A 17,305-nucleotide genomic window follows, 5' to 3' on the forward strand; every position below is an offset into this window, starting at 1 on the left:
GGCTCGGACTGGCCTGCTGGGGAATTCCCCGGTGGGCCCCACTGCAGGGCCAGAACTGACAAGAGAAGGAAGGCTCCTCCCACTCCTACCCTAGCACAGCTATGCACTTGTCTATATACCGTATGCTGTGTGTGGGGGACTTGTCTATATACCGTATGCTGTGTGTGGGGGACTTGTCTATATACTGTATGCTGTGTGGGGGACTTGTCTATATACCGTATGCTGTGTGGGGGGGGACTTGTCTATATACTGTATGCTGTGTGTGGGGGACTTGTCTATATACCGTATGCTGTGTGTGGGGGACTTGTCTATATACCGTATGCTGTGTGTGGGGGACTTGTCTATATACTGTATGCTGTGTGTGGTTTGACTTGTCTATATACCGTATGCTGTGTGTGGGGGGGACTTGTCTATATACCGTATGCTGTGTGTGTGGGGGGGGAACTTGTCTATATACCGTATGCTGTGTGTGGGGGACTTGTCTACATACCGTATGCTGTGTGTGGGGGACTTATCTATATACTGTATGCTGTGTGTGGGGGACTTGTCTACATACCGTATGCTGTGTGGGGGACTTGTCTATATACTGTATGCTGTGTGTGGGGTACTTGTCTATATACCGTATGCTGTGTGTGGGGGACTTGTCTATATACCGTATGCTGTGTGTGGGGGACTTGTCTATATACCGTATGCTGTGTGTGGGGGACTTGTCTATATTCCGTATGCTGTGTGTGCTGGACTTGTCTATATACTGTATGCTGTGTGTGGGGGACTTGTCTATATACCGTATGCTGTGTGTGGGGGACTTATCTATATACCGTATGGTGTGTGTGGGGGACTTGTCTATATACCGTATGCTGTGTGTGGGGGACTTGTCTATATATCGTATGCTGTGTGTGGGGGACTTGTCTATATATCGTATGCTGTGTGTGGGGGACTTGTCTATATACCGTATGCTGTGTGTGGGGGACTTATCTATATACCGTATGGTGTGTATGGGGGACTTGTCTATATACTGTATGCTGTGTGTGGGGGACTTGTCTATATACTGTATGCTGTGTGTGGGGGACTTGTCTATATACCGTATGCTGTGTGGGGGGGGACTTGTCTATATACTGTATGCTGTGTGGGGGACTTGTCTATATACCGTATGCTGTGTGTGGGGTACTTGTCTATATACCGTATGCTGTGTGTGGGGGACTTGTCTATATACTGTATGCTGTGTGTGGTTTGACTTGTCTATATACCGTATGCTGTGTGTGGGGAACTTGTCTATATACCGTATGCTGTGTGTGGGGGACTTGTCTATATACCGTATGCTGTGTGGGGGGACTTGTCTATATACTGTATGCTGTGTGTGGGGGACTTGTCTATATACCGTATGCTGTGTGTGGGGGACTTGTCTATATACAGTATGCTGTGTGTGGGGGACTTGTCTATATACCGTATGCTGTGTGTGGGGGACTTGTCTATATACCGTATGCTGTGTGTGGGGGACTTGTCTATATTCCGTATGCTGTGTTGGGGGGACTTGTCTATATACTGTATGCTGTGTGTGGGGGGGACTTGTCTATATACCGTATGCTGTGTGTGGGGGACTTGTCTATATACCGTATGCTGTGTGTGGGGGACTTGTCTATATACCGTATGCTGTGTATGGGGGACTTGTCTATATACTGTATGCTGTGTGTGGGGGACTTGTCTATATACCGTATGCTGTGTATGGGGGACTTGTCTATATACCGTATGCTGTGTATGGGGGACTTGTCTATATACCGTATGCTGTGTGTGGGGGACTTGTCTATATACCGTATGCTGTGTGTGGGGGACTTGTCTATATACCGTATGCTGTGTGTGGGGGACTTGTCTATATACCATATGCTGTGTGGGGGACTTGTCTATATACCGTATGCTGTGTGTGGGGGACTTGTCTATATACCGTATGCTGTGTGTGGGGGACTTGTCTATATACCGTATGCTGTGTGTGGGGGACTTGTCTATATACCGTATGCTGTGTGTGGGGGACTTGTCTATATACCGTATGCTGTGTATGGGGGACTTGTCTATATACTGTATGCTGTGTGTGGGGGACTTGTCTATATACCGTATGCTGTGTGTGGGGGACTTGTCTATATACCGTATGCTGTGTATGGGGGACTTGTCTATATACTGTATGCTGTGTGTGGGGGACTTGTCTATATACCGTATGCTGTGTGTGGGGGCTTGTCTATATACTGTATTCTGTGTGTGGGGGACTTGTCTATATACCATATGCTGTGTGGGGGGGACTTGTCTATATACTGTATGCTGTGTGTGGGGGGGACTTGTCTATATACCGTATGCTGTGTGGGGGGGACTTGTCTATATACCGTATGCTGTGTGGGGGGGACTTGTCTATATACCGTATGCTGTGTTGGGGGGACTTGTCTATATACCGTATGATGTGTGGGGGGGACTTGTCTTTATACCGTATGCTGTGTGTGGGGGGGACTTGTCTGTATACCGTATGATGTGTGGGGGGGACTTGTCTATATACCGTATGCTGTGTGTGGGGGACTTGTCTATATACCGTATGATGTGTGTGGGGGACTTGTCTATATACCGTACGCTGTGTGGGGACTTGTCTATATACCGTATGCTGTGTGTGGGGGACTTGTCTATATACCGTATGCTGTGTGTGGGGGACTTGTCTATATACCGTATGCTGTGTGTGCGGGACTTGTCTATATACCGTATGCTGTGTGGGGGACTTGTCTATATACTGTATGCTGTGTGTGGGGGACTTGTTTATATACCGTATGCTATGTGGAGGACTTGTCTATATACTGTATGCTGTGGGGGGGAACTTGTCTATATACCGTATGCTGTGTGGGGGGGACTTGTCTATATACCGTATGCTGTGTGTGGGGGGGACTTGTCTATATACCGTATGCTGTGTGGGGGGACTTGTCTATATACTGTATGCTGTGTGGGGGGGACTTGTCTATATACCGTATGCTGTGTGGGGGGGACTTCTCTATATACTGTATGCTGTGTGTGGGGGGGACTTGTCTATATACCGTATGCTGTGTGTGGTGGACTTGTCTATATACTGTATGCTGTGTGGGGGGGACTTGTCTATATACCGTATGCTGTGTGGGGGACTTGTCTATATACCGTATGCTGTGTGTGGGGGACTTGTCTATATACTGTATGCTGTGTGTGGGGGGGACTTGTCTATATACCGTATGCTGTGTGGGGGGACTTGTCTATATACCATATGCTGTGTGTGGGGGACTTGTCTATATACTGTATGCTGTGTGGGGGGACTTGTCTATATACCGTATGCTGTGTGGGGGGGACTTGTCTATATACTGTATGCTGTGTGTGGGGGGGACTTGTCTATATGCCGTATGCTGTGTGGGGGGACTTGTCTATATGCCGTATGCTGTGTGTGGGGGACTTGTCTATATACCGTATGGGGGGGACTTGTCTATATACCGTATGCTGTGTGTGGGGGACTTGTCTATATACTGTATGCTGTGTGGGGGGGACTTGTCTATATACCGTATGCTGTGTGTGGGGGACTTGTCTATATACCGTATGCTGTGTGTGGGGGACTTGTCTATATACTGTATGCTGTGTGTGGGGGACTTGTCTATATACTGTATGCTGTGTGTGGGGGACTTGTCTATATACCGTATGCTGTGTATGGGGGACTTGTCTATATACCTTATGCTGTGTATGGGGGACTTGTCTATATACCTTATGCTGTGTGTGGGGGGACTTGTCTATATACCGTATGCTGTGTGTGGGGGACTTGTCTATATACCGTATGCTGTGTGTGGGGGACTTGTCTATATACCGTATGCTGTGTGGGGGGGACTTGTCTATATACTGTATGCTGTGTGGGGGGACTTGTCTATATACCGTATGCTGTGTATGGGGGACTTGTCTATATACCGTATGCTGTGTGTGGGGGGACTTGTCTATATACCGTAAGCTGTGTGTGGGGGACTTGTCTATATACTGTATGCTGTGTATGGGGGACTTGTCTATATACCGTATGCTGTGTATGGGGGACTTGTCTATATACCGTATGCTGTGTGTGTGGGGGGGGACTTGTCTATATACCGTATGCTGTGTGGGGGGGACTTGTCTATATACTGTATGCTGTGTGTGGGGGACTTGTCTATATACTGTATGCTGTGTGGGGAGACTTGTCTATATACTGTATTCTGTGTGTGGGGGACTTGTCTATATACTGTATGCTGTGTGGGGGGACTTGTCTATATATTGTATGCTGTGTATGGGGGACTTGTCTATATACTGTATGCTGTGTGTGGGGGACTTGTCTATATACCGTATGCTGTGTGTGGGGGGCTTGTCTATATACTGTATTCTGTGTGTGGGGGACTTGTCTATATACCGTATGCTGTGTGGGGGGGACTTGTCTATATACCGTATGCTGTGTGTGGGGGACTTGTCTATATACCGTATGCTGTGTATGGGGGACTTGTCTATATACCGTATGCTGTGTATGGGGGACTTGTCTATATACCGTATGCTGTGTGTGGGGGACTTGTCTATATACCGTATGCTGTGTGTGGGGGACTTGTCTATATACCGTATGCTGTGTGTGGGGGACTTGTCTATATACCGTATGCTGTGTATGGGGGACTTGTCTATATACTGTATGCTGTGTGTGGGGGACTTGTCTATATACCGTATGCTGTGTATGGGGGACTTGTCTATATACCGTATGCTGTGTATGGGGGACTTGTCTATATACCGTATGCTGTGTGTGGGGGACTTGTCTATATACCGTATGCTGTGTGTGGGGGACTTGTCTATATACCGTATGCTGTGTGTGGGGGACTTGTCTATATACCATATGCTGTGTGGGGGACTTGTCTATATACCGTATGCTGTGTGTGGGGGACTTGTCTATATACCGTATGCTGTGTGTGGGGGACTTGTCTATATACCGTATGCTGTGTATGGGGGACTTGTCTATATACTGTATGCTGTGTGTGGGGGACTTGTCTATATACCGTATGCTGTGTGTGGGGGACTTGTCTATATACCGTATGCTGTGTATGGGGGACTTGTCTATATACTGTATGCTGTGTGTGGGGGACTTGTCTATATACCGTATGCTGTGTGTGGGGGCTTGTCTATATACTGTATTCTGTGTGTGGGGGACTTGTCTATATACCATATGCTGTGTGGGGGGGACTTGTCTATATACTGTATGCTGTGTGTGGGGGGGACTTGTCTATATACCGTATGCTGTGTGTGGGGGACTTGTCTATATACTGTATGCTGTGTGGGGGGGACTTGTCTATATACTGTATGCTGTGTGTGGGGGACTTGTCTATATACTGTATGCTGTGTGGGGGGACTTGTCTATATACTGTATGCTGTGTGGGGGGACTTGTCTATATACTGTATGCTGTGTGTGGGGGACTTGTCTATATACTGTATGTTGTGTGTGGGGGACTTGTCTATATACTGTATGCTGTGTGTGGGGGACTTGTCTATATACCGTATGCTGTGTGGGGGGACTTGTCTATATACCGTATGCTGTGTATGGGGGACTTGTCTATATACCGTATGCTGTGTGGGGGGAACTTGTCTATATACCGTATGCTGTGTGTGGGGGACTTGTCTATATACCGTATGCTGTGTGGGGGGCTTGTCTATATACCGTATGCTGTGTGTGGGGGACTTGTCTATATACTGTATGCTGTGTGGGGGACTTGTCTATATACCGTATGCTGTGTATGTGGGACTTGTCTATATACTGTATGCTGTGTGGGGGGGACTTGTCTATATACCGTATGCTGTGTGGGGGGGACTTGTCTATATACCGTATGCTGTGTGTGGGGGACTTGTCTATATACTGTATGCGGTGTGTGGGGGGGACTTGTCTATATACCGTATGCTGTGTGTGGGGACTTGTCTATATACTGTATGCTGTGTGTGGGGGACTTGTCTATATACCGTATGCTGTGTGTGGGGGACTTGTCTATATACCGTATGCTGTGTGTGGGGACTTGTCTATATACCGTATGCTGTGTGTGGGGGACTTGTCTATATACCGTATGCTGTGTGGGGGGCTTGTCTATATACCGTATGCTGTGTGTGGGGGACTTGTCTATATACTGTATGCTGTGTGTGGGGACTTGTCTATATACTGTATGATGTGTGTGGGGGACTTGTCTATATACCGTATGCTGTGTGTGGGGGACTTGTCTATATACTGTATGCTATGTGTGGGGGACTTGTCTATATACCGTATGCTGTGTGTGGGGGACTTGTCTATATACCGTATGCTGTGTGTGGGGGACTTGTCTATGTACCGTATGCTGTGTGGGGGACTTGTCTATATACTGTATGCTGTGTGTGGGGGACTTGTCTATATACCGTATGCTGTGGGGGGGGGGACTTGTCTATATACCGTATGCTGTGTGGGGGGGACTTGTCTATATACCGTATGCTGTGTGTGGGGGGGACTTGTCTATATACCGTATGCTGTGTGGGGGGACTTGTCTATATACCATATGCTGTGTGTGGGGGACTTGTCTATATACTGTATGCTGTGTGGGGGGGACTTGTCTATATACTGTATGCTGTGTGTGGGGGGGACTTGTCTATATACCGTATGCTGTGTGTGGGGGGGACTTGTCTATATACCGTATGCTGTGTGGGGCGACTTGTCTATATACCATATGCTGTGTGTGGGGGACTTGTCTATATACTGTATGCTGTGTGGGGGGGACTTGTCTATATACTGTATGCTGTGTGTGGGGGGGACTTGTCTATATACCGTATGCTGTGTGGGGGGACTTGTCTATATACCGTATGCTGTGTGTGGGGGACTTGTCTATATACCGTATGGGGGGGACTTGTCTATATACCGTATGCTGTGTGTGGGGGACTTGTCTATATACTGTGTGCTGTGTGGGGGGGACTTGTCTATATACCGTATGCTGTGTGTGGGGGACTTGTCTATATACTGTATGCTGTGTGTGGGGGACTTGTCTATATACCGTATGGGGGGGACTTGTCTATATACCGTATGCTGTGTGTGGGGGACTTGTCTATATACTGTATACTGTGTGTGGGGGACTTGTCTATATACCGTATGCTGTGTGTGGGGGACTTGTCTATATACTGTATGCTGTGTATGGGGGACTTGTCTATATACCTTATGCTGTGTGTGGGGGGACTTGTCTATATACCGTATGCTGTGTGTGGGGGACTTGTCTATATACCGTATGCTGTGTGTGGGGGACTTGTCTATATACCGTATGCTGTGTGGGGGGGACTTGTCTATATACTGTATGCTGTGTGGGGGGACTTGTCTATATACCGTATGCTGTGTATGGGGGACTTGTCTATATACCGTATGCTGTGTGTGGGGGGACTTGTCTATATACCGTAAGCTGTGTGTGGGGGACTTGTCTATATACTGTATGCTGTGTATGGGGGACTTGTCTATATACCGTATGCTGTGTATGGGGGACTTGTCTATATACCGTATGCTGTGTGTGTGGGGGGGGACTTGTCTATATACCGTATGCTGTGTGGGGGGGACTTGTCTATATACCATATGCTGTGTGGGGGGGACTTGTCTATATACTGTATGCTGTGTGTGGGGGACTTGTCTATATACTGTATGCTGTGTGTGGAGACTTGTCTATATACTGTATTCTGTGTGTGGGGGACTTGTCTATATACTGTATGCTGTGTGGGGGGACTTGTCTATATACTGTATGCTGTGTATGGGGGACTTGTCTATATACTGTATGTTGTGTGTGGGGGACTTGTCTATATACCGTATGCTGTGTGTGGGGGGCTTGTCTATATACTGTATTCTGTGTGTGGGGGACTTGTCTATATACCGTATGCTGTGTGGGGGGGACTTGTCTATATACCGTATGCTGTGTGTGGGGGACTTGTCTATATACCGTATGCTGTGTATGGGGGACTTGTCTATATACCGTATGCTGTGTATGGGGGACTTGTCTATATACCGTATGCTGTGTGTGGGGGACTTGTCTATATACCGTATGCTGTGTGTGTGGGACTTGTCTATATACCGTATGCTGTGTGTGGGGGACTTGTCTATATACCGTATGCTGTGTATGGGGGACTTGTCTATATACCGTATGCTGTGTGTGGGGGACTTGTCTATATACCGTATGCTGTGTATGGGGGACTTGTCTATATACCGTATGCTGTGTATGGGGGACTTGTCTATATACCGTATGCTGTGTGTGGGGGACTTGTCTATATACCGTATGCTGTGTGTGGGGGACTTGTCTATATACCGTATGCTGTGTGTGGGGGACTTGTCTATATACCGTATGCTGTGTATGGGGGACTTGTCTATATACCGTATGCTGTGTGTGGGGGACTTGTCTATATACCGTATGCTGTGTGTGGGGGACTAGTCTATATACCGTATGCTGTGTGTGGGGGACTTGTCTATATACCGTATGCTGTGTGTGGGGGACTTGTCTATATACTGTATGCTGTGTGTGGGGGACTTGTCTATATACTGTATGCTGTGTGTGGGGGACTTGTCTATATACCGTAAGCTGTGTGTGGGGGACTTGTCTATATACCGTATGCTGTGTGGGGGGGACTTGTCTATATACCGTATGCTGTGTGTGGGGGCTTGTCTATATACTGTATTCTGTGTGTGGGGGACTTGTCTATATACCGTATGCTGTGTGGGGGGGACTTGTCTATATACTGTATGCTGTGTGTGGGGGGGACTTGTCTATATACCGTATGCTGTGTGTGGGGGACTTGTCTATATACTGTATGCTGTGTGTGGGGGACTTGTCTATATACTGTATGCTGTGTGGGGGGGACTTGTCTATATACTGTATGCTGTGTGTGGGGGACTTGTCTATATACTGTATGCTGTGTGGGGGGACTTGTCTATATACTGTATGCTGTGTGGGGGGACTTGTCTATATACTGTATGCTGTGTGTGGGGGACTTGTCTATATACTGTATGCTGTGTGTGGGGGACTTGTCTATATGCTGTATGCTGTGTATGGGGGACTTGTCTATATACCGTATGCTGTGTGTGGGGGACTTGTCTATATACCGTATGCTGTGTGTGGGGGACTTGTCTATATACCGTATGCTGTGTGGGGGGGGCTTGTCTATATACTGTATGCTGTGTGTGGGGGACTTGTCTATATACTGTATGCTGTGTGGGGGGGACTTGTCTATATACTGTATGCTGTGTGTGGGGGACTTGTCTATATACTGTATGCTGTGTGGGGGGACTTGTCTATATACCGTATGCTGTGTGGGGGGACTTGTCTATATACCGTATGCTGTGTGTGGGGGACTTGTCTATATACCGTATGCTGTGTGTGGGGGGACTTGTCTATATACCGTATGCTGTGTGGGGGGGGCTTGTCTATATACTGTATGCTGTGTGTGGGGGACTTGTCTATATACTGTATGCTGTGTGGAGGGGACTTGTCTATATACTGTATGCTGTGTGTGGGGGACTTGTCTATATACTGTATGCTGTGTGGGGGGACTTGTCTATATACTGTATGCTGTGTGGGGGGACTTGTCTATATACTGTATGCTGTGTGTGGGGGACTTGTCTATATACTGTATGCTGTGTGTGGGGGACTTGTCTATATACTGTATGCTGTGTATGGGGGACTTGTCTATATACCGTATGCTGTGTGGGGGGACTTGTCTATATACCGTATGCTGTGTGTGGGGGACTTGTCTATATACCGTATGCTGTGTGTGGGGGACTTGTCTATATACTGTATGCTGTGTGTGGGGACTTGTCTATATACTGTATGCTGTGTGTGGGGACTTGTCTATATACTGTATGCTGTGTGTGGGGGACTTGTCTATATACCGTATGCTGTGTGTGGGGGACTTGTCTATATACCGTATGCTGTGTGTGGGGGACTTGTCTATATACCGTATGCTGTGTGTGGGGGACTTGTCTATATACCGTATGCTGTGTGGGGGGGACTTGTCTATATACTGTATGCTGTGTGTGGGGACTTGTCTATATACTGTATGCTGTGTGTGGGGGACTTGTCTATATACTGTATGCTGTGTGTGGGGGACTTATCTATATACTGTATGCTGTGTGTGGGGACTTGTCTATATACCGTATGGTGTGTGTGGGGGACTTGTCTATATACCGTATGCTGTGTGTGTGGGGGACTTGTCTATATACTGTATGCTGTGTGTGGGGGACTTGTCTATATACCGTATGCTGTGTGTGGGGGACTTGTCTATATACTGTATGCTGTGTGTGGGGGACTTGTCTATATACCGTATGCTGTGTGTGGGGGACTTGTCTATATACCGTATGCTGTGTGTGGGGGACTTGTCTATATACCGTATGCTGTGTGTGGGGGACTTGTCTATATACTGTATGCTGTGTGTGGGGGACATGTCTATATACTGTATGCTGTGTGTGGGGACTTGTCTATATACCGTATGCTGTGTGTGGGGGACTTGTCTATATACCGTATGCTGTGTGTGGGGGACTTGTCTATATACCGTATGCTGTGTGTGGGGGTCTTGTCTATATACCGTATGCTGTGTGGGGGGGACTTGTCTATATACCGTATGCTGTGTGGTGGGGGAGGGGGTGCTGGACTTGGTTCTCTTTGCTATATGTGGGGGAGGGAGACCTGGATAAATATGCTATACATGGAGGAGGGGACCTTGGCTATATACTGTGTGTGGGGGAGCGGGGACCTTGTCTATATACTTTGTGTGGGGGAGCGGGGACCTGGCTATATACTTTGTGTGGGGGAGCGGGGACCTGGCTATATACTTTGTGTGGGGGAGCGGGGATCTTGGCTATATACTGTGTGTGGGGGAGCGGGGATCTTGTCTATATACTGTGTGTGGGGGAGCGGGGACCTGGCTATATACTTTGTGTGGGGGAGTGGGGACCTGGCTATATACTGTGTGTGGGGGAGCGGGGACCTGGCTATATACTGTGTGTGGGGGAGCGGGGACCTGGCTATATACTGTGTGTGGGGGAGCGGGGACCTGGCTATATACTGTGTGTGGGGGAGCGGGGATCTTGGCTATATACTTTGTGTGGGGGAGCGGGGACCTGGCTATATACTTTGTGTGGGGGAGCGGGGATCTTGGCTATATACTGTGTGTGGGGGAGCGGGGACCTGGCTATATACTGTGTGTGGGGGAGCGGGGACCTGGCTATATACTGTGTGTGGGGGAGCGGGGATCTTGGCTATATACTTTGTGTGGGGGAGCGGGGACCTGGCTATATACTTTGTGTGGGGGAGCGGGGACCTGGCTGTATACTGTGTGTGGGGGAGCGGGGGCCTGGCTATATACTTTGTGTGGGGGAGCGGGGACCTGGCTATATACTTTGTGTGGGGGAGCGGGGATCTTGGCTATATACTTTGTGTGGGGGAGCGGGGATCTTGGCTATATACTTTGTGTGGGGGAGCGGGGACCTGGCTATATACTGTGTGTGGGGGAGCGGGGACCTGGCTATATACTGTGTGTGGGGGAGCGGGGACCTGGCTATATACTTTGTGTGGGTGAGCGGGGACCTGGCTATATACTTTGTGTGGGGGAGCGGGGATCTTGGCTATATACTGTGTGTGGGGGAGCTGGGACCTGGCTATATGTGGTAGGTGTGGGGCAGTTGATGTTACGGGGGCAGCTTTATTGTGAATGTATATGTAGTGGGTACAATGTGGAGGACTCTTTATAGATCACAGACATCATATGTGCTGATCAGGAGCCTTTCTGTGAATGCTATGTGTCAGGTCAGAGCTGCACTATTGCTAGATGATCTTGTGGGTGAACGTCTCATTCAGACGTCTGTTTTTTTACATCCATGTTATTGACAGACATTATACGCACCTTTATCATCTATGGGGCAGCTCACATATCCATATATATATATTTTTTTATTTGCATATAGTAACAAACATTGATACAATTCGGATCGATCCCTTTGATGAAAATCAGTTTTGTTTTTTTTGCTTTTTTTTAATGTACCAGAAAACTACAGATGTCTGAATGAGGCCTGAAGATCTGTTCAAATGTGGCAGATTGTTCCTGGAGGATTTCCATAGAAAATCAGAGCAAATTAGCAAAAATCCGCAAGAAAATCCACAACAGCAAATTTGCACTTCATGATTTTGGTGCAGATCTTTCTGGTAATTCACTGTGGAAAACAGCAGCGTATAAAATAAAAAGAAATAAACTTGCTGGGAGTTGTAGTCCCTCACCACATACTGCAGTGCTATTATGACGCAGTGATGGTTTAGTTACATGATCGGAGCCTGCACTGTCACTTGCTGGGAGTTGTAGTCCCTCACCACATACTGCAGTGCTATTATGACGCAGTGATGGTTTAGTTACATGATCGGTGCCTGCGCTGTCACTTGCTGGGAGTTGTAGTCCCTCACCACATACTGCAGTGCTATTATGACGCAGTGATGGTTTAGTTACATGATCGGTGCCTGCGCTGTCACTTGCTGGGAGTTGTAGTCCCTCACCACATACTGCAGTGCTATTATGACGCAGTGATGGTTTAGTTACATGATCGGTGCCTGCGCTGTCACTTGCTGGGAGTTGTGGTCCCTCACCACATACTGCAGTGCTATTATAACGCAGTGATGGTTTAGTTACATGACCAGTGCCTGCGCTGTCACTTGCTGGGAGTTGTAGTCCCTCACCACATACTGCAGTGCTATTATGACGCAGTGATGGTTTAGTTACATGATCGGTGCCTGCACTGTCACTTGCTGGAAGTTGTAGTCCCTTACCACATACTGCAGTGCTATTATGACGCAGTGATGGTGAACTGTGTATCTAATCCTATCCTGTGTGATACTGTTTGCTGAGCCATGTATCTAATCCCGCCCTGTGCGATACTGTCTGCTGAGCCGTGTATCTAATCCACTCCTGTGTGATACTGTCTGCTGAGCTGTGTTTCTAATCCTATGCTGTGTGATACTGTCTGGTGAGCAGTGTATCTAATCCTCTCCTGTGCGATACTGTCTGCTGAGCCGTGTATCTAATCCTCTCCTGGTGAAACTGTGTGCTGAGCTGTGTATCTAATGTCATCCTGTGTGATACTGTCTGCTGAGCTGTGTATCTAATCCTCTCCTGGTGATACTGTCTGCTGAGCTGTGTATCTAATCCTCTAATGTGTGATACTGTCTGCTGAGCTGTGTATCTAATCGTCTCCTGTGTGATACTGGCTGATGAACTGTGTATCTAATCCTATCCTGTGTGATACTGTCTGCTGAGCCGTGTATCTAATCCCGCCCTGTGCGATACTGTCTGCTGAGCCGTGTATCTAATCCACTCCTGTGTGATACTGTCTGCTGAGCTGTGTATCTAATCCTATGCTGTGTGATACTGTCAGCTGAGCTGTGTATCTAATCCTCTCCTGTGTGATACTGTCTGCTGAGCCGTGTATCTAATCCTCTGTGTAATACTGTGTGTTGAGCCGTGTATCTAATCCTCTCCTGTGTGATACTGTCTGCTGAGCAGTGTATCTAATCTTATCCTGTGTGATACTGTCTGCTGAGCTGTGTATCTAATCCCCTCCTGTGTGATACTGTCTGCTGAGCTGTGTATCTAATCCTATGATGTGTATCTAATCCTCTCCTGTGTGATACTGTCTACTGAGCCGTGTATCTAATCCCCTCCTGTGATACTGTCTGCTGAGCCGTGTATCTAATCCTATCCTGTGTGATACTGTCTGCTGAGCTGTGTATCTAATCCTATCCTGTGTGATACCATCTGCTGAGCAGTGTATCTAATCCTATCCTGTGTGATACTGTCTGCTGAGCTGTGTATCTAATCCTGTCCTGTGTGATACTGTCTGCTGAGCTGTGTATCTAATCCTATGTTGTGTGATACTGTCTGCTGAGCCGTGTATCTCTAATCCTACCCTGTGTGACACTGTCTGCTGAGCCGTGTATCTAATTCTCTCCTGTGTGATACCGTCTGCTGAGCTGTGTATCTAATACTCTCCTGTGTGATACTGTCTGCTGAGCAGTGTATCTAATACTATCCTGTGTGATACTGTCTGCTCAGCCGTGTATCTAATCCACTCCTGTGTGATACTGTCTGCTGAGCTGTGTATCTAATCCTATGCTGTGTGATACTGTCTGCTGATCTGTGTATCTAATCCTCTCCTGTGTGATACTGTCTGCTGAGCCGTGTATCTAATCCTATGCTGTGTGATACTGTCTGCTGAGCTGTGTATCTAATCCTCTCCTGTGTGATACTGTCTGCTGAGCTGTGTATCTAATCCTGTCCTGTGTGATACTGTCTGCTGAGCCGTGTATCTAATCCTATGCTGTGCGATACTGTCTGCTGAGCTGTGTATCTAATCCTATGCTATGTGATACTGTCTGCTGAGCTGTGTATCTAATCCTATGCTGTGTGATACTGCCTGCTGAGCTGTGTATCTAATCCTATGCTGTGTGATACTGTCTCCTCAGCTGTGTATCTAATCCCCTCCTGTGTGATACTGTCTGCTGAGCCGTGTATCTAATCCTATGCTGTGTGATACTGTCTGCTGAGCCATGTATCTAATCCTCTCCTGTGAGATACTGTCTGCTGAGCTGCGTATCTAATCCTCTCCTGTGTGATACTGTCTGATGAACTGTGTATCTAATCCTGTCCTATGTGATACTGCCTGCTGAGCTGTGCATCTAATCCTCTCCTGTGTAATACTGTCTGCTGAACTGTGTATCTAATCTTATCCTGTGTGATACTGTCTGCTGAGCTGTGTATCTAATCTTATCCTGTGTGATACTGTCTGCTGAGCTGTGTATCTAATCCCCTCCTGTGTGATACTGTCTGCTGAGCTGTGTATCTAATCCCCTCCTGTGTGATACTGTCTGTTGAGCCGTGTATCTAATCCTATGCTGTGTGATACTGCCTGCTGAGCTGTGTATCTAAACCTATGCTGTGTATCTCATCCTCTCCTGTGTGATACTGGCTGCTGAGCTATGTATCTAATCCTGTGTGATACTGTCTGCTGAGCTGTGTATCTAATCCTCTCCTGTGTGATACTGTCTGCTGAGCTGTGTATCTAATACTCTCCTGTGTGATACTGTCTGCTGAGCTGTGTATCTAATCCCCTCCTGTGTGATACTGTCTGCTGAGCTGTGTATCTAATCCCCTCCTGTGTGATACTGTCTGCTGAGCCGTGTATCTAATCCACTCCTGTGTGATACTGTCTGCTGAGCTGTGTATCTAATCCTATGCTGTGTGATACTGTCTGCTGATCTGTGTATCTAATCCTCTCCTGTGTGATACTGTCTGCTGAGCTGTGTATCTAATCCTACGCTGTGTGATACTGTCTGCTGAGCTGTGTATCTAATCCTCTCCTGTGTGATACTGTCTGCTGAGCTGTGTATCTAATCCTGTCCTGTGTGATACTGTCTGCTGAGCCGTGTATCTAATCCTATGCTGTGTGATACTGTCTGCTGAGCTGTGTATCTAATCTTATACTGTGTGATACTGCCTGCTGAGCTGTGTATCTAATCTTATGCTGTGTGATACTGTATGCTGAGCAGTGTATCTAATCCTCTCCTGTGTGATACTGTCTCCTCAGCTGTGTATCTAATCCCCTCCTGTGTGATACTGTCTGCTGAGCCGTGTATCTAATCCTATGCCGTGTGATACTGTCTGCTGAGCTGCGTATCTAATCCTCTCCTGTGTGATACTGTCTGCTGAGCTGTGTATCTAATCTTATCCTGTGTGATACTGTCTGCTGAGCTGTGTATCTAATCTTATCCTGTGTGATACTGTCTGCTGAGCTGTGTATCTAATCCCCTCCTGTGTGATACTGTCTGTTGAGCCGTGTATCTAATCCTATGCTGTGTGATACTGTCTGCTGAGCTGTGTATCTAAACCTATGCTGTGTATCTCATCCTCTCCTGTGTGATACTGTCTGCTGAGCTGTGTATCTAATCCTCTCCTGTGTGATACTGTCTGCTGAGCTATGTATCTAATCCTGTGTGATACTGTCTGCTGAGCTGTGCATCTAATCCTATCCTGTGTGATACTATCCGCAGAGCAGTGTATCTAATCTTATCCTGTGTGATACTGTCTGCTGAGCTGTGTATCTAATCCCCTCCTGTGTGATACTGTCTGCTGAGCTGTGTATCTAATCCCCTCCTGTGTGATACTGTCTGCTGAGCTGTGTATCTAATCCTCTCCTGTGTGATACTGTCTGCTGAGCTGTGTATCTAATCCCCTCCTGTGTGATACTGTCTGCTGAGCTGTGTATCTAATCCCCTCCTGTGTGATACTGTCTGCTGAGCTGTGTATCTAATCCCCTCCTGTGTGATACTGTCTGCTGAACCGTGTATCTAATCCTATGCTGTGTGATGCTGTCTGCTGAGCCATGTATCTAATCCTCTCCTGTGTGATACTGTCTGCTGAGCTTTGTGTCTAATCCTATCCTGTGTGATACTGTCTGCTGAGCTGTGTATCTAATCCTCTCCTGTGTGATAATGTCTGCTGAGCCGTGTATCTAATCCACTCCTGTGTGATACTGTCAGCTGAGCTGTGTATCTAATCCTCTCCTGTGTGATACTATCTGCTGAGCTGTGTATCTAATCCTCTCCTGTGTCATACTGTCTGATGAGCTGTGTATCTAATCCTCTCCTGTGTGATACTGCCTACTGAGCTGTGTATCTAATCCTATCCTGTGTGATACTGTCTGCTGAGTCGTGTATCTAATCCCGCCCTGTGCGATACTGTCTGCTGAGCCGTGTATCTAATCCACTCCTGTGTGATACTGTCAGCTGAGCTGTGTATCTGATCCTCTCCTGTGTGATACTGTCTGCTGAGCCGTGTATCTAATCCTCTCCTGTGTGATACTGCCTACTGAGCTGTGCATCTAATCCTATCCTGTGTAATACCATCAGCTGAGCAGTGTATCTAATCCTATCCTGTGTGATACCATCTGCTGAGCTGTGTATCTAATCCTATCCTGTGTGATACTGTCTGCTGAGCTGTGTATCTAATCCACTCCTGTGTGATACTGTCTGCTGAGCTGTGTATCTAATCCTCTCCTGTGTGATACTGTCTGCTGAGCTGTGTATCTAATCCTCTCCTGTGTGATACTGTCTGCTGAGCTGTGTATCTAATCCTCTCCTGTGTGATACTGTCTGCTGAGCCGTGTATCTAATCCTCTCCTGTGTGATACTGTCTGCTGAGCCGTGTATCTAATCCTCTCCTGTGTGATACTGCCTACTGAGCTGTGCATCTAGTCCTATCCTGT

This window comes from Phyllobates terribilis, unplaced genomic scaffold, assembly GCF_046119375.1.
Source record: "Phyllobates terribilis strain yellow unplaced genomic scaffold, ASM4611937v1 Scaffold_237__1_contigs__length_3040347, whole genome shotgun sequence".
Classification (NCBI taxonomy): domain Eukaryota; kingdom Metazoa; phylum Chordata; class Amphibia; order Anura; family Dendrobatidae; genus Phyllobates; species Phyllobates terribilis.